Genomic DNA, 17,906 nt, shown 5'->3' with positions numbered 1-17,906 from the left:
GGCTTGAAATCTCCCACTCTTAGGTTGTGGCTCTTCCGTCGGAATACGATTTTAAGGCGAAAGCCTTTAATGTCTCATCGTTGTAAGCAGCAGTTGTCGACAGAGAATGTCACGCTTTTCAGTTGGTCGAAACGGTCGTGACGTCACAGTGCGCCAATTTCAAACGGGGCCAATTGTACTTTGGCTAGTAACCATGCAACCAATTGAAGGGACCATATATAGTGATGCTCCAAGTAAGTGGGACTGAGCTTAGTTAATTGCTTAATTACCCAATTAGCCTAATTAACTTCTCTAGTCAGGCCATATAAATAAATAAAACCTAGTAAGAAATTGGTCGAGCTCGGGAATCGAACCCCGGTCTTCAGAGTGCGAGACGAGCATGCTATCCACTCCGCCATTCCAGCTCGATGGTTTGGAATGAACAAAGGCACGTCTAGTGAATACGGTGTCTTCGCTCACTGCCATCCTCCTCCCTTCCCTTCCGGCGAGGTTTAGGTGTCCACCGAGATATGAGAGAGAGAAATACATTTCCTTTCCTCAAAAACCAATTTACCGACGAGGGAGGCGTAGAACCGAATGGGCGATGGCGTTCTATGGACTCCCTGGCAGCGTTGCAAGACGCTCTCGCGTTCCACTCTTAGAGGCGAAGCTTAACATCTTAACCACACATCAGTGACCACACTTTAGGTCAAAAAAGTGCCCCCCCCCCCTTGAATTTTGACGGGTGTCCACCGAGATATGTGAGACAGTTACTGCGTAATTTTCTTTCCTCAAATACAATTTTCATTTCCTTCATTACGGGCCATCATCGTCTTTCTTCTTTCACTCCCACTTCCTCCGTTCCTCTACGGTGCGGTTCAGGTGTCCACCGAGATGACAGAGATTTACTGCGCCATTTCCTTTCCTCAAAAACCGTTGCGTTGAAACGGCAAGGCATCGCGCCGAACGGGTGGTGGCGTTCCGTGGACTCCCTGGCAGCGCTACACCACGCTGTCGCGTTCCACTCCTAAAGGCGAAGCTTAAGCTTAAGCTTAATTAGCAGTTAATTAGTATTCAGACATCAATCACTAATTAACCATTAATTAGTGATTTGTCATCACTTAGTAATTGGTACTCAATTACATGTGACGCCACCAGTGCCACAGAAGCACTGAAAGTGGTGCGGAAAACGCTTTCGCCTCTACGCACTTTAGACAGTCAAAGTGCCCCCTGAATTTTTGTATCCTCCTTTCGGGAGCTGTACGAAATCTCGCCTGTTACCAGGGAGTGTCTTCAGTTGGTTGTTTGCAGCGGACGCCGGTGGCGCGTTCGGGACCATGGCGTTCGGTCCCGGCGTCCCAGGTTTCTGCTGCTGTGGCTCGCTCGTTCTCACTGGAGTCTTGTTTGCCTCCGAAGGTGTACTTGCCTGACCGGTAGTTTTCCTATCCTTCTGGGCTCTGCGCTCCACTAATTCCTTGATCACTCGCCACGGGGTCTCGTTGACTGGGTAGACTCTTGGTTGTTCTTGCGGTCCCCTCGTAGCTCCAGTGTTGTTGGTGCTTGCAAGCTCCATGGCTTGGGGCTGGTCCGTACCCGGGTTATTTTCAATAACCGGGGCCGTAATGTGTGCCGCAGTCGATGCTGATGCCATACCGCCGTTGAGGCTGCTCAACCCCGGTAGGGCCAGCGAAGCCCATGCGTCTCCTGCTTCGGCCACGGCCGACGCTACGTCGGCGTTAGGTGTAGCGTGGCTCTCGCCGCCTCAAGATTTCAATGTCCCGTAAGTGGAAAAATATTCTACTCACAGAGATAAAATTGGTGTCCAGATGGTCCTCGTAACTTCACGGAACACATCCAATAAATACTTTGCATTAAACTGGGGTTTTCCGGTCAAGAACACTGACGATTCACGGAGCCCATGCAGAGCACGTCCGCGTTCCCGCGCAGTTGGGTGTCAACCTCTTAAGCGGGAGAGGGAAGTAAATGAAGCTAAGGCGATGTTTCGCAAAGAGGTGCAGTTATTTTTTCTTCGTGATTATGATAATTGATGGTCTTAAAGGGTCCCTGAAACGGTGTCCATGTAGGCAAAGAGAAGTCGAAGTATTCATAGACACTGAATGATCCATCATCCTACCGCAAAAATTTTTGATCTGCCTTGTGTGGAACCAGAGAAAATGGCTATTAAAAATGACCACCAGCCTTTTCCCTCTCAACTCGTACACCGGAGCGAACAATAAAAAAATAAAGATTACAGACCGGGACCATGCTCCGCCCACAAATACGTCCTCGACGAGATCGGTTTGTTTACTTCCGGTTGACGCGCTCGCTCGCTCGCTTTCCCGCTGTCTGCTCACCTGTGTCTCGCAACCGTCGCTGCGGCTTCTGTCGTACTGTGGACCCCGAGCTGAAGGAACGACTTTTGCGGATGAGTGCCGAAATGGGATTTCAGCCTTAAGGCGGGGACATATGTGCGAAAAGTGTGTGCGATTCGCTGCGGCGCGCCGTTGTGAATGACGTCGTAACGACCGATCGCAGCTCGTCGCCTGCGTCCAACCTGCTGGATGTCAACGACGAGCCGTGCGTGGAAAACGCAACGACGGGAAGCGGGAGCCAATACGAGCGCGGAGAGCGGCAGCGTCATGATGCCGTACGGCGCGCTGCTCAGGGCGCTCAGGGCCGAGCCACGCCAGGCCGGCCTGCCAGCCTTGATGCCGGCCGCCGGCGACTGAAAAACGCGCTAGTATTGTTTCTTCTCGTCCATAGCAAGCCCTTGAATAGATGCATGTCAAAAATGCATAATTTCTGACGATCGCTGGCCAATATCGAGTTGCTGGTAAAAGTGATGACTGCGATACAAGCAAATTTCATCCCACAGCCGCTTTGGTGCTGCTGCTACTAGGTGCGGTTCGCCTGCCGTCTTCTAGTTCCGTTGCTGAAGGCGTCGTGGAAATCGAACATATCTTTTTATAATGGGACGAGTTCGCAGTAAAGCGATGTAAAGAGTAGGCCTTTTATTATAGCGTAGGCGATTTCCGAAGCGCCGTCAGCTGCGGCTTCAATCCGAAACCAACTAGGCCTAGCGACGACTAGGGCAGCCTGGGACCAGCGTGCAGTTCGTCGCGCGGCGTTGCCGCAGGCGGTGTCGTTGCCGAAAGATCCACTTTTGCACAGGCATATTGTCGTTGCTCGAATCTAAGAAGCATCCTGTCTGGTATCATGGCTGCCTTGTATTTTCTTGTGCGAACGTGAGGTACACCGAGCATGCCGGCCGGCCAGCCAGCCTGGATCCCGTCGGCCGTCGTCATAAAAACGAGCTAAAGTGTGTTCTTGACGTAAATAATAAACCCTGGGATAAGAAATGTGAAAAATGTGTCATTTTTGAGGATCGCTGACCAATACTGAGCTGTTGGTAAAGTGAAACGACTGTGATACGAGCAAATTTCTTGCCACAACCGTCTCGCAGCTGCCGCTTGGCCCGACGTGGGGTCCGGCTCGCCTGGCGCCCGCTCGCTGCGCTGCTGAAGGAGTCGCGGAAAGTGACCATACTATTATTTTATTGTGAGATGATGCTGTTGACTGCAAAGCGATGTGTAGAGTAAGCCTTTTATTATAGCTCAGGCGACTTCCGAAGCGCCGGCCGCTGCGGCTTGGATGCCAAAGGGGCAATAGGCCTAGCGACGACCACGGCAGCCAGGCAGCAGCAAAGCTCGTCGCCCGGAGCGCCCGCGAGCGGTGCCGTTGCCGAAAGCTCGCAACATAAGCAGGCATGCTTTGTCGCTGCTCGAGCAGTATTTCTGATAACAAGGCGATCCTGCCTTGCGATATTTGTACACCATCCCAAGCAGCGCTCAGGCATAGCTGCACGGCGGCGAAGGGCGACACCGGTTGTGAGCGGAGCCGTTCAGAAATCCGGCGCTGAATCCTGACGACGACGACAGCTCGCTCACTTCCATCTTTCGGCAGACAGTACCGAAGGGCAACATCTTGCCGAACCTGGCTTAGCAACCAACGACACAGCACGGCCGCTCCATTTTGATTGCGCATGCGACGGAGGTCGCGACAGAAATCAGTAGTGCGGTGACTCCAAATCGCACTTCGATTCTCGATTCGGTTCGACGGCGGCGCCGGCGGAGTGACACAAGCGGTACGAGCAGACGAAAACATTGTAAACCGGAAGTGCAGTACTAATTTCTGACACCCAACACACAATAACCGCGTAAACATGCATATAAACGACAACTCTCCTTGCTGAAATGCGAAATGGTTCCGTAAAGAGTAAGAATGTGAAGTATCTAGAGCTTTTAATTTGTTAAATGTGCGATTTAACGTTGGCACCGCGAACCAATGATAGCCCTGCGCTGGTGACGTAAAGAGTACTGAAATGACGTAATGAGTGCAGATTCGGGCGGAAGTTCACCGCCGCTGGTCGCCGCAAGGCTCGGGAGCAGCAGTTTTTGAAAATGCATTATAAATTATCTACTCGCTTTTGATGTATTGTACGCGGCATGAACGTTCAGTGGCCTATGCTCTACATAATGCAAGTATTTTTTTTGCCAACCTCAGACACCCCTTTCAGGGACCCTTTAATGTCGATCTTTCAGTGGAGTTTCGATGATTCGGTGATCCGACGACACTTTGCAGGAACGACTAGACATCTTCGTACAATGTAGAGCACTGTTTAGTTTAAAATAGTAAACTGCTGGGCTAGTTGTTCGTCAGCCATTATAAAAGGATTTTACCGAAAGACGCGGGTTGGATCCCGGCCGCTGGGGCCGAATTTCGATGAAGGCGAAATTCGAGAGGCCCGTGTACTGTGCGATGTCAGAGCATGTTCATCATCATCATCATCAGCCTGACTACACCCACTGCAGGGCAAAGGCCTCTCCCATGTCTCTCCAATTAACCCTGTCCTTTGTCACTTGCGCCACTGTATCCCTGCAAACTTCTTAAACTCATCCGCCCACCTAACTTTCTGCCGTCCCCTGCTACGTTTGCTTTCTCTTGGAATCCACTCCGTTACCCTTAAGGACCAGCGGTTATCTTTCCTTCGCATTACATGCCCTGCCCAAGCCCATTTCTTCCTCTTGATTTCAACTAAGATGTCGTTAACCCGCGTTTGTTCCCTCACCCACTCCGCCCGCTTTCGATCTCTTAACGTTACACCTATCATTTTCCTTTCCATAGCTCGCTGCGTTGTTCTTAACTTAAGCTGAACCCTCTTTGTTAGCCTCCACGTTTCTGCCCCATAGGTGAGTAGCGGTAGGATACAGCTGTTGTATACTTTTCTCTTCAGGGATATTGGTAAGCTACCATTCATGATCTGCGAGAACCTGCCATATGCGCTCCACCCCATTCTTATTCTTCTAGTTATTTCCCTCTCATGATCCGGATCTGCGGTCACTACCTGCCCTAAGTAGACATATTCTCTTACTACTTCCAGCACCTCGCTACCAATGGCGAACTGCTGTTCCCTTGCTAGGCTGTTGAACATTACTTTGGTTTTCTGCATGTTAATTCTTAGCCCCACCGTTCTGCTCTGCCTGTCTAACTGATTGATCATGCTTTGCAGTTCTTGTCCTGAGTGGCTTAGCAAGGCAATGTCATCAGCGAATCGCAAATTACTCAGGTATTCTCCATTAACTCTTATCCCCAACTGTTCCCATGTTAAAGAACCCCAGATTGTCGAAATTTCCGGAGCCCTTCACTACGGCGTCTCTCATAGCCTGAGTTGCTTCGAGACGTTAAACCGCAATAAATCAATAAAAGGATTTTAGCTCCAACACAGCGCAGAAGGAAGAAGACAACACGGGCGCTTGCTCACAACTTTGTAATGAGGTGAAAGCGGTCGACATATTACTCTCCCAAAAATCATGCGCTAGCGCACGCGTACTAGGGACCAAGCAAAAAGTCTTATCAGGCGTGAAAGGAAGTTGATACAGCCTCATACAGAAAAACTTGCGTCCCTGATAGAGTTTGAGCCCACGTCTTTGACGTAAATGGTTTCTTCAGACTCATTCCATACAACAAGCGTCACAGCCTTAAAAAATTTCGCCGAATTAGAAGACTTGTCTTGTCGCCATAAACTATTACGACTAGAACTTTTCCATAAAATGTATCGCCATCCATCGCTTCACCCGGATATCTTCCAAACGCCTTCAGCCTTCTTTCCGCGGCTGGACAATACACACAAAGTCAAACGCATCGCGTGTCGTTCTTCTGCATTTGCGAAGACATTCATGCCACACACTGTCACTGAGCCTTTGGGCTGCATAGCGGACACGTGCAAGCGCAAAAAACAGAGAAAGAAACTTGGACAGCGCTTACTTCGAACTGAGGATTTATTGACACACAGGCACATTAAAAAATTCAGGGGGCACTTTGACTGTCTAAAGTGGGTAGAGGCGGAAGCGTTTTCCGCACCACCTTCGCTGTTTCTGTGGCACCGGTGGCGTCACATATAATTGAGTACTAATTACTAAGTGATGACAAATCACTAATTAATGATTAATTACTGATTAATGTGTAAAAGACTGAGCCTTGCAAGATTGACTAAAAACATCGGAAAAAGCAATGCTGTTCTTTTTGCAGTTCCTTTTCACCGCTAAAACACACAAAGTGGAGAGTCCCCTAAGGGCGATAGGATCAGAAAATGGCACGTGGCAAAAATCAGTCGCAGTCTTCCTGCAAACAAAACAATCTTTTAACGATTGATGATCCCTTTAAGAGTTGATGTTCTGCAAAGGTTTTGGAGAACTTCGAGGACAATCATAACAAAGGTCTGCCTGGTCTTTTGACATAAAGGATTTATGCTACTCCGTGCCACGTGCCATTGCCGCAAATTACACTAATAGGTTTTAACTTGATTGTATACTTTTATAGCTCCTCTACCAAACTTATGCACTTTCCTTATGTATTCCTGATGGGAGGTCCCCCAGACAGTTTTCACTTTGGGACCTCCTACTGTACTAACTTTTTTATGAAACTTACAACTCATTTGTATTTCGTTTTAATAAACCTTAAACCTTAAACGAGAAAAACTCCTCAGATGTGTGGAAGAGTGCATTGGTTGTTCTGGGGCAATAGCATTTCGAAATGCAGCAGGTTTGTCCATAAAAGGTTTTCTGGAATTGCTTTCATTTTATCTCAGGTCAACTTACATTCAATGGAATGGCCAGGTTTTCATTCAAAAGCAAGGGGTTTGTGTAGGCTCTTGTATTGCCCCGGTTCTCAGCGACATAGTTTTAGTCCATTGTGACAGGGTCGCTTTTGACTGCCTTAAGGTTTTTAACAATGTGACTGTTTTTATATTCGTTGATTTCTTTTTAATTTTATTACGAGGGTGTGCCGCCGCGGTGGCTCAGCGGTTACGGTGCTCGGCTGCTGTCCCGAAAGACGCGGGTTCGATCCCGGCCGCGGCGGCTAGAATTTCTTTGGAGGAGAAATTCTAGAGGCCCGTGTACTGTGCGATGTCAGTGAACGTTAATGAAAACGTTAATGAAAGCCGTATGGCTGCGCTTGGGTGGATGCCAATAAGTAATTACTCCCTTATTACAGTGAACGTTAAAGAACCCCAGGTGGTCGAAATTTCCGGAGCCCTCCACTACAGCGTCTCTCATAGCCTTAGTCGCTTTGGGACGTTAAACCCCATAAAACCAACCTATTACGAGGGTGCAGTGATTTTCCGACCACTGCCAATAAGCTTCTAGCCATTTTTGGTGAGTGTTTTGAATCCTTTAGTACTGAGGCATTAAATTCCAAGAGATGGTGTTTTACAGTTTGTTTAGAAAAACGTCAATTTGGGCTAGATGGTGCATTATTTGAGACAGAAATGGTAATAGCGCTGCAATAAGACGTACACAAGAAAGACTGACACAGGACACGCGCTAACTTCATCTGATTTTATTTACTGCAAAGCCAGCAAATATATAGAAAATAAAAGTCATGCGAAAAAAAAACACTGGTACAACAGGCATCAACAAAACCGTTCAAGATATGGTATCTCAGTCTTGAGGTATGCTTCCAAAAGCTCCCGCGCCTTCATATCTCCACTCCTGCTCAGAATCTTTATCTCCCGAAGCCGTACTCACAGTTCTTGCATTGCTGGCATCTTTTTTGCCCCGGCCCATGTTCTGCCGCACGATTACACACGAAGCACTCAGCACAGTGCTGCGAAAGATGTGCACCTCCTAGATTTGTTAGCGATCGTGCGTGCTCAGCCGCGCGGTCCCACATAGGCTTTTTCGCAGGACAGTGGTATTTCATACACCACACCTGTGCAGCACTTCACGTACTGCTTGCCATGCTTTTTGTTGCAGGAGCTCTTTTTATCGCTCCCAATGCGCGCACATAGCTCGCCAAGCTTTCGTGGGACAGAAAACACGACCGGCACGCCGTGTTGCTTTGCCACTTTCTTCACATTGTGCGTGACCCTGTGCACATAAGGCACCACTTCTAGTCTCACGGACTGTTTGTTCGGCTCAGTCGACTTGTGAAACATCGCACACTTGATTTTTCTTAGGAGGGCTTCAGCAACTGCTGTGATAACCGTGCATGGGAACCGCGCCGAAACCAACCGATCAACTTGCGTATCAAAACTCGTCTGCATAGCATGGTGACACGACTTCACGAGAGCCGACTCAAGGCAGAGGCGAGCAATGGCGCGTTTTACAGTTTTTGAATGTGCTGATGTGTAAGGCAATAGCTCTTTCTGGGCTCGAGGGGAGTAACGCCAACAAACATGATCCTCGCCCAGGGTAATATTAAGATCCAAAAACTGTAAGCACCCCGCTTTGGGTAGCGCATGAGTGAACACCAAACCCCTCCCCTCTTTTTGGAAGTTGGCTAAAACTGTGTTTACAGCATCCGTGTAGGTCAAGTTTTTTGTTTTTTAAAAACAACTAAAAAATCGTCAGCATACCTAAATACTTTTAGTACTCCCTTCCCTGTTAAAGTTAGTTCTTGGGCGCGGTCAATAAATGCTAAAAAAATGTTAGTAAGAACTGGAGCTACGCAGGATCCGATGCAAATCCCTTCTCTTTGACGGTAAAATTTGTTGTCAAATGAGACAAACGTCACACTAAGATAAAATTCAAGCAACTTGATAAAATCACAAACTGACACACCTGAGGAGTTCTGGAATCCAACAGCACCGCTACTTTCTATGGCATCCCTCACGGAAGTCAACCGAACAAAACAAGTCCTTTACATCCACAGAAAAAACATAACCAATAGAGGCATTTCCCTCCAGAAGCCCAAGAACATCTTTTGAACTTTTTGTAGCAAAATGATCATGAACACTAAGTGAGCTCAGATTCTTCTGTAAGAATTTGCTAAGAACCACCTGCCACGTACCATTCTCACTGACCACAGTTCTAAAAGGTATCGACGGTTTGTGCGTTTTTGCTGTAAAAAATACAGAAGGAGCATTGCATTTACTATGACTGATGTCGTTTGCCAGCCTACCTGTAATGAGATAGCGCCACCCAGCGTCGTTTGTGAGGAGAAGACGAAAAAGCACGAGGAGCGCGTGCGGAGGGGTGCGCCGGGACAGGTGGAAGAGGATTACGTGGCAGAGAAGAGAAGAGCGCGGTGGGCGACGGACGTGGACGAGTTCTGCTGGCTCCCCGAGTTCCGGGCTTGGGCCTCAGCCGCAGACATCCGGGCCACCAGACCTGGACATCCGTCGTCGACAACCTCAACCACCAGGCCCAGGCGCCACTCTTCTCCGTCCATCCGTCAGCTGCTCCACACAGGCCGCCTCTGGCGCCTACGTGGCCTTTCCGGGATACCAGACCTGGGAACCGTGCTGGGAGCCCACAGACGCTGACGCTGCGGTAGCGTTGAAGGCCAACGGGGGAAACGCCGGCAACAGTGCATCGACACTGGAACGCCCAGAGACTGCCTGACTGCCCGACACCCAGCCAGTCCTCCCCGCTCGATGCTCATATGAGAGACAAGTAGTGTGCCTTTCCTATTTGACTTTCTTTTTCCTGCATTTTTCGCAAGGATTTTGTTCTGTTCCCCCGTGTGTTCTTTCCGTGTGTTGTTGCGTTGCTCTCTTGTTTCTTTCCTTTTTCCAAGCCCATACCGAGATTAGTTTCCTTTCCTATACAAGTTTTACTTAATTGCTTATACCTTTGTGTTTGTGTAAAATACAGCCTGCAATCTCACACATCCTCACAAATTTGGCGTCCGCGACAGGACGAGGTCGGTTTTTATTTCTTTCCCTGTTGTGTTGATTAAGGCACTGTATGAGCGCTTCAGAGTTGATTGCTTTAGGTGAGCGCATGGGCTTGTGCGGCGCGGAGTTGCGAGCGTGGGTGGAGGATGAGCTTCGTAAGGTGCGGGAAGAGAGAGCCGCTGAGCGTGAAGCTACGAAGCAGAAATTGGATTTAGAGGCACGGAATTTAGAGACGGAGCGTGAGGCTGCGGAGGAACGTTTGGAGTTAGAGGCGCGGAACTTGCAGCTACAAGTAAGGCTCATGGAGGGTGGCGCAAATCCTTCTAGTTACCGTGGAGAGCGTAGCGTGGCACCGGCCAGCTCCATTTACCCGCACAGCCTCATACCACAGTTCAATGCAGCGCGGGATGACCTCGATGCCTACTTAAAGAGGTTTGAGCATGTGGCCTTGGGGCAGGGTTGGCCAAAAGAAAAGTGGGCAACGGCGTTGAGCTTGTGCCTTGGCGGCGCAGCACTTAGGGTCTTCGGTCGGCTCTCGCCTGAGGATTCCGTGGACTATGACAAAGCGAAGCTTCCCTTGCTTCAGAGGTTTAGGTTCACCGCGGAAGGGTACCGGGAAAAGTTTCGCGAGAGCAAGCCCCAGGATGGCGAAACGGCCTCGCAATATGCTGCCAGGTTGTTTAGTTTCGTTGACCGTTGGGTCGAGATGCGGGGAGAAGGCCACACTTTTGAGGTAGTTCGCGAGATGGTCGTGAGCGAGCAATTCCTGAACAACTGTCATTCCCGTTTAGCCCTTTTCTTACGTGAGCGGGAGGGCAAGACAGTTTGCAAGCTGGCGGAGGCTGCTGATCATTTTCTCGAAGCACAGCGGCAAAATAACTTGTTCTTTAAAGAGCAGGGGGAGCATACGTTAAATAAGGCCAAGGACGAGGTTTCAGGTTCACAACCCCGCCTTCGGTGTTTTCTTTGCGAGAAGACTGGGCACAGGGCGTCAGACTGGCGGACGAAGCCGAAGCAATTGTATTGCACCTGGTGCCGCGAGGTAGGACATGATGCCCAGTCATGCAGAGCTAAGAGACCAGGAGACCGTGAGGAGTCCGCCTGTTCTATGACACCTCAATATTCACGTCCCAATAACCCTGCAGAGGTAACGCGCATAGAGGGCCAGTTGGGAGAGATGATGGTTTGCCCTTCCAATCCTGTGGAAGCTGCTATGCCCGTGGGGCACGGTGAGGTGTTCGGCCAGCGTGGTTCGGTATTACGGGATACGGGCAGCACCGGTATTGTTGTGCGTGAGTCCCTTGTACCGGCAGCGGCACTTACAGGGAAAAAGGCTACATTATTCTTGGCCAATGGGACCCGTGTAGAAGTTCCGGAAACGGAGGTTGTGATTTCTTCACCATACTTTTCGGGTAAGGCCATCGCGCGGTGCTTGTCTACACCCCTGTACGACATCATAATAGGCAATGTCCCTGGCGCTAAAGCTCCGTTTTCGGTCGACCCGCCAGTTCTAACTGATCAGGCAGTTTCCCTTGCCATGACGAGTTCGGTCGATGTTCCTTCCCTAACGGTGACAGCGAAAGTTTCAGAGAGTAGCAAAAGCCCCACTCTTAACACACTCCACTTGTCATGGCCGGAGTTTCGCCTCAAACAGGAAGAAGACCCGACCTTAGAGGTGTGTCGCAAGAAGTTGGAGCAAACATTTCGTGGCAAGGGACAGACAGCCCATACTTTTCATACAGATGACGGGGTTCTTTTCCGAACATACCAAGTATGTCCCGGCCGAGTCGTTGAGCAAGCGGTGGTACCGAAGTGCTTACGCACGCAAGTCCTCATGTCGTTGCATGAGAGCGCATTATCCGGTCATCGAGGGATACGCAAAACGATAGCTAAGGTGCTCAGTGAGTTTTATTGGCCCGGTGTACAGGCTGACATTAAGAGTTATGTCAGGTCGTGTGCTAAGTGTCCACGGACGGTGTCGAAGGAAAGGGAGAACAAAGTAAATGTCGCCGTTGTTCCATCGGGGCCGGCGGACAACGGCCGGCACAGAGTGATTAACATCGTAGGACGGGAACATTTAAAATCCCGGTGGAGACCGAGATCGGTTTGGCGAGACCGGTTTCACAAAAGAAAGCGGAACTAATAGCTGAAAGAGTTCTAGGGACGGTGAAGTGGTTTGAAGTGAAGAATGGAATATGGAAGAATGGAGCCCACACCTGTTCTTGTTGGCATTGTCTGTGTTTGTTCATGTTTGTTTTTGAATGTGCGCTACCTTTTTTATGCCTTCCGTGATTCTTCGCACCTCTATGGACGCTTTCCGTTTACTTTTCATATACTCTCTGTGCTGTGTGTGCGAAGGTCTGTGTGTGCTTCTAACATTGACGACCGTCGTATTGTGTGTGGCGTGTAGTGTGCGCGCTGTGGTGTGGTGTTCTGTGGTGCGATCGCGAACGCGTCTGAGGTCGCTCTCCTGAAGTTGAGTTCTTTCCCTTGGAAAAAACTTCCGAAGAGGGGGCCTTCTGTAAGGAGATAGCGCCACCCAGCGTCGTTTGTGAGGAGAAGACGAAAAAGCACGAGGAGCGCGTGCGGAGGGGTGCGCCGGGACAGGTGGGAGAGGATTACGTGGCAGAGAAGAGAAGAGCGCGGTGGGCGACGGACGTGGATGAGTTCTGCTGGCTCCCCGAGTTCCGGGCTTGGGCCTCGGCCGCAGACGTCCGGGCCACCAGACCTGGACATCCGTCGTCGAGAACCTCAACCACCAGGCCCAGGCGCCATTCTTCTCCGTCCATCCGTCAGCTGCTCCACACAGGCCGCCTCTGGCGCCTACGTGGCCTTTCCGGGATACCAGACCTGGGAGCCCACAGAAGCTGACGCTGCGGTAGCGTTGAAGGCCAACGGGGGAAACGCCGGCAACAGTGCATCGACACTTCAACGCCCAGAGACTGCCTGACTGCCCGACACCCAGCCAGGCCTCCCCGCTCGATGCTCATATGAGAGACAAGTAATGTGCCTTTCCTTTTTGACTTTCTTTTACCTGTATTTTTCGCAAGGATTTTGTTCTGTTCCCCCGTATGTTTTTTCCGTGTGCTGTTGCGTTGCTCTCTTGTTTCTTGAAGAAGGATGGATAACTGGGCGAGTTTGTACTGATACATCGTGGGAGGGAACAGCGCGAAACAAAACGACGGACAAAGGAAGAGGACACAAGGACTTTGTGTCCTCTTCCTTTGTCCGTCGTTTTGTTTCGCGCTGTTCCCTCCCACGATGTCTCTTGTTTCTTTCCTTTTTCCAAGCCCATACCGAGATTAGTTTCCTTTCCTATAAAAGCCGCCTCGTTTATTGCTTATACCTTTGTGTTTGTGTAAAATACAGCCTGAAATCTCACAGATCCTCACACTACCTAATTCTAAGTCCTTACACAACAAGATCGCCATCTTTTTTACCCTCGTTGCGCTAGCTTTCAAAGGAACAAAGTTCTTGGCAATCGCTTCACCTGCTCTTGTTCGGAACTCTCCTTCGGGGAGCACCACGAAGCCACCATCCTTGTCGGCTTGGAGAAGCCGGAGGCAGTGCTGTCTGAAGTAGGACACAACTTTTGCCATGGGATCCTTGCCTTGTCCAGTGGAGGAGCGACCTGTAGATCTGGTCAGTGCATCCACACCATCAAGGAGGCACCTTTCCTTGTTTTCTTCTGCAGCCTTTCCTGCGATGCGTCAGTTTAGAGCGAGAAACTCATGTGCTTGAACCCGTGGTTCATGGCTGAACATCGGGCCATGGTTCAACGTGTTTATTACGTCGCTGGGAAGCTCTACTTCCCCGATGACATCACACCTTTTCCCGTTGGCTTCTTAGTCTTCTGTAAGGCAGTAGACTGCAACACTTCGTTCAGAGTGTGAGCCCACCAAAACTCTGTCAAGCTTCCTGTAAGGCGACGAATCGCACGAAGATTCTTCTTCGCCAGCCACCCCGGATCCAGGTTGTAACATAGAGCACGCACATGGTCTTCACATCTTATAATTTGTCTACACAGCTCTGTTTTCAGAAACTTGCAAATGCGCTTGAGTAGCCCTACGGGTGGTCTCAAATACCCAAACAGTGCAGCCACATCCACAGGAACAAGACCCTTTCGAAGGCAAAACGATATATATCTTGCACGGCATGTTGACGCTACGATGAGAAACATAAAGGTATCGAGTTGAGAAGACGACGGGTGGTCACACACAAAGGGGCCCTGGGTTTTCGACAGATGGTTTAGAAGATTGTCAATTTGGGCTAGATGGTGCATTATTTCCGACAGAAATGGTAATAGCGCTGCAATAAGACCTACACAAGAAAGACTGGCACAGGACACGCGCTAACTTCATCTGATTTTATTTACTGCAAAGCCAGCAAATATATGGAAAATTCAAGGCACGCGCAAAAAGACACTCGTACACCAGGCATCAACAAAACCGTTCAAGATATGATATCTCAGTCTTGAAAAGGCGAACCGAGGTATCACTCAAGCAATCTAATCCCCTCTTCCTAATGTGGTATGCTTCGAAAAGCTCCCGCGCCTTCGTATCTCCACTCCTGCCCAGAATCTTTATCTCCCGAAGCCGTGGCTCACACTTCTTGCATTGCTGGCATCTTTTTTGCCCCGGCCCATGTTCTGCCGCCCGATTACACACGAAGCACTCAGCGCAGTGCTGCGAAAGATGTGCACCTCCTAGATTTGTTAAAAAAACTTGACCTACACGGATGCTGTAAGCACAGTTTTAGCCAACTTCCAAAAAGAGGGGAGGGGGTTGGTGTTCACTCATGAACTACCCAAAGGGGGGTGCTTACAGTTTTTGGATCTTAATATTACCCTGGGCGAGGATCATGTTTTTTGCCGTTACTCCCCTCCAGCCCAGAAGGAGCTATTGCCTTACACATTCAAAAACTGTAAAACGCGCCATTGCTCGCCTCTGCCTTGAGTCGGCTCTCGTGAAGTCGTGTCACCATGCTATGCAGACGAGTTTTGATACGCAAGTTGATCGGTTGGTTTCGGTGGTGGTGGTGGTGGTGGTGGTGGTGAGAAACTTTAATATTCAAAGAGAGCTTGAGGGTTAAAAAAAACCCTGCTGCATGGTCGGTATCCTTAGTCCGGGACACCGCACGACGAGGCCCCGTCTCGCGCCCGCTTGACCAGAGCCCTTTGGGACTCCAGCTTGGAGCAGTTGAGGAGGGCAGTCTCCCATGCCTCTCGCGTGGGGGTGGGGGAAGGGGGAAGGTGAGGATTCTGAGTATATGCCCACACCATGTGAAAGATATCGCAGATCTCTCCACAGTGCGGGCAGCGCCCATCTGTGTTCGGATCGAAGTGTTTTGTTATGGCAGGACAGAGAAGGGTTCCTGTCTGCAGGCACCGCAGAGTTCGCTCCTCCGCCTTACTCAGCCCCTTGGCAGGTGCCGGGTAGAGACGGTGGCTGTCGCAATAATGAATTAGGATTTCGCGGAACCGCAGAAGCGGTTTATGAGCTTCTGAGCCAGGAGAGCTAGGATGAGGAGCCCGGTGTGTGAGCGCTCGGGCGGCCGCACCAGCGGCCTCATTGCCTCGTAGATCCTGGTGGCCAGGAGCCCAGATCACTTTTGTGCGAGTTGGATCGGCAAGAGCGCGTCTTAAAATTTGCGAGGCAAGAGGTGATATTTCGCCTGCAAGATAATGTTCACAGGCCCGGCGAGAGTCTGTGATAACCGTTTTCGATTTTGGATCGGCGGCAGCGAGAGCTATTGCGACTTCCTCCGCTCGTTTTGAATTTGGGGCCCGAAAAGATAGCCCATCGACATTCATTCCCCGGAGGACTACGGCAGCCGTGAAGAATCCCGCGGGCGACGGCCCTGTGATGTCCACGTAGTAGACGCCCTCTTTATATCCATATTGCCTCTCAAGCGTGCGAACCCGCGCTTGTCGTCTGCCTTCATGTGAAGCCATGTCCATGTTACGCGGGAGCGGAGCGACCCAGAGCATGTGGCGCCACAGCACCGGGATGTTCTCCGTCCCCTGTGGTATGCATGTGTTTTTTTATTTATTTATTTATTTATTTTCACAATACTGCAGACCCTTATTTGGGTCCAGGCAGGGAGGGCAGAAAAACACATTCACAGAACAATGTAGCACATATACAATCTAAAATAGCTCACAAAGTGCTTTGTCAAAATCAACAGCCGATATCAACAGAAATCAACAGCCGATATGAAGGCGGTCCTCCATCTCCCCAAGGCTCCCCTCGGTGGTCCAGATTGTAATGTCGTCTGCGTAGAGTGCGTGTTTTATGCCTTCCACCTGAGCCAGTCGGCCGGGCAGGTGCATCATGGCGATGTTGAAAAGCGGTTGGATGTGTAAGCGGTTTAGCAGGCGGCGCCCAGGAACCGTCTGCGATAGCCGCGTATATTGGTTCACGAGGTGGGCCTCCCGCAACTCCTGATAGGAGTTTACCACTCCCTACACCTTCATTTTGGTGTTGGAGGTAGCCACCGGGAGGTCCAGTGCTCGCTTTGTTGCCTTCCTGATGATGGCGTCAGTGCGCTCGTCTTGTTGTTTGGTGGTGCGCAGGTACTGCACGGCGTAGAGGATCCGGCTGGTCACGAAGGCATAGGCAAGCCGTAGCGCGTCCCTGCCCTCAAACCACCCCGCTTGTTGGAAACACGGTGGATCATGCGCCCTACCTGTTCACCTATGCTCTTGAGTTTCGCTATAGTAGAGTCCGGCCTAAGTTTGTTATTGATGAACAGACCCAGGATCCGGAGCTCTGCCACTTCTCTGATGGGACCGCCCGACAGAGATATGTGTAGAGACGTGTTGTCCTTGTGGTTTGTCCTGACGTGTAGAAGCTCTGATTTGGCGGGAGCACATTGGAGACCACAGTCGGCAGCATATGCTTCGACTATGGAGGCGGCCTGCTGAAGGCGGTCCTCCATCTCCCCAAGGCTCCCCTCGGTGGTCCAGATTGTAATGTCGTCTGCGTAGAGTGCGTGTTTTATGCCTTCCACCTGAGCCATTCGGCCGGGCAGGTGCATCATGGCGATGTTGAAAAGGAGCGGTGATAACACCGCCCCCTGTGGTGTACCTCGTGTACCCATAGAGTACGGGCCGTATTCCTCGTCCTCGATCCGGAGGAGTGCCTGACGCGCAGAGAGGAAGTCTCTGACATAGGCGAAGACCTTCGCCCCGCAGTTAGTGGTGTTCAAGTTAGAGAGTATGGTGCCATGTTTAACATTGTCAAACGCCCCCTTAAGATCGAGGGCGAGAATGGCCTTGTCGTTTTGTTGCATGGTTTTGGGTTGTATTATGTCCCTGTGTAGTTGGAGTAGGATATCCTGTGCAGACATGTGCGGGCGGAACCCGAACATAGTGTCTGCAAAGAGGCCCTTACCCTACATGTGTGGAGAGAGGCGATCCCGAACCATCGTCTCCATGAGCTTTCCCACACACGAGGTTAATGAGATGGGTCTCAAGTTGTCCGTAGTCACGGCTTTACCTGCTTTGGGGATGAACGTTACAAGCGATGTTTTCCATTCGAGTGGGAGTGAACACCCATCCCAGATCTTTATGTATTGTAGCAGATGGAGGTATGCAGAGGCGGGGTTCCCATGCACGGTTATCACAGCAGTTGCTGAAGTCCTCCTAAGAAAAATCAAGTGTGCGATGTTTCACAAGTCGACTGAGCCGAACAAATAGTCTGTGAGACCAGAAGTGGTGCCTTATGTGCACAGGGTCGCACACAAT

The 17,906-nt window shown here is 50.4% G+C and overlaps 1 protein-coding gene across 1 annotated transcript in view; it reads left to right on the top strand.

Moving 5' to 3' along the window:
• LOC149367469 (alpha-amylase-like) overlaps positions 1-17,906 on the top strand; it is a 322,554-nt gene that overhangs the window by 196,385 nt on the left and 108,263 nt on the right. The window lies entirely within an intron of this gene.

Source organism: Amblyomma mixtum, chromosome 1 (genome assembly GCF_055824585.1).
Source record: "Amblyomma mixtum isolate Tamu chromosome 1, ASM5582458v1, whole genome shotgun sequence".
Classification (NCBI taxonomy): Eukaryota; Metazoa; Arthropoda; class Arachnida; order Ixodida; family Ixodidae; genus Amblyomma; species Amblyomma mixtum.
This window is presented reverse-complemented; position numbering and strand designations above follow the sequence as displayed.